The sequence below is a fragment of the Limulus polyphemus genome, unplaced genomic scaffold (genome assembly GCF_000517525.1).
Source record: "Limulus polyphemus unplaced genomic scaffold, Limulus_polyphemus-2.1.2 Scaffold8073, whole genome shotgun sequence".
NCBI lineage: Eukaryota > Metazoa > Arthropoda > Merostomata > Xiphosura > Limulidae > Limulus > Limulus polyphemus.
In genome coordinates this window covers 25,777-25,980 of record NW_013673683.1, presented here as the reverse complement: position 1 = coordinate 25,980, position 204 = coordinate 25,777, and positions in this window count along the sequence as shown.

Here is a 204-nt window from a genome sequence, read left to right as displayed (position 1 = left end):
GGATTTCATGGTTCGTGTATGGTGTAGAATTACCCTGGTATCTATAAACTGGATGTCCTGTTTTGTGTATGGTGTAGAATTACCGTGGTATGTATAAACTAAATGTCATGGTGCGTATATGGTGTAGAATTACCGTGGTATGTATAAACTGGATGTCATGGTTCGTGTATGGTGTAGAATTACCGTGGTATGTATAAACTGGAT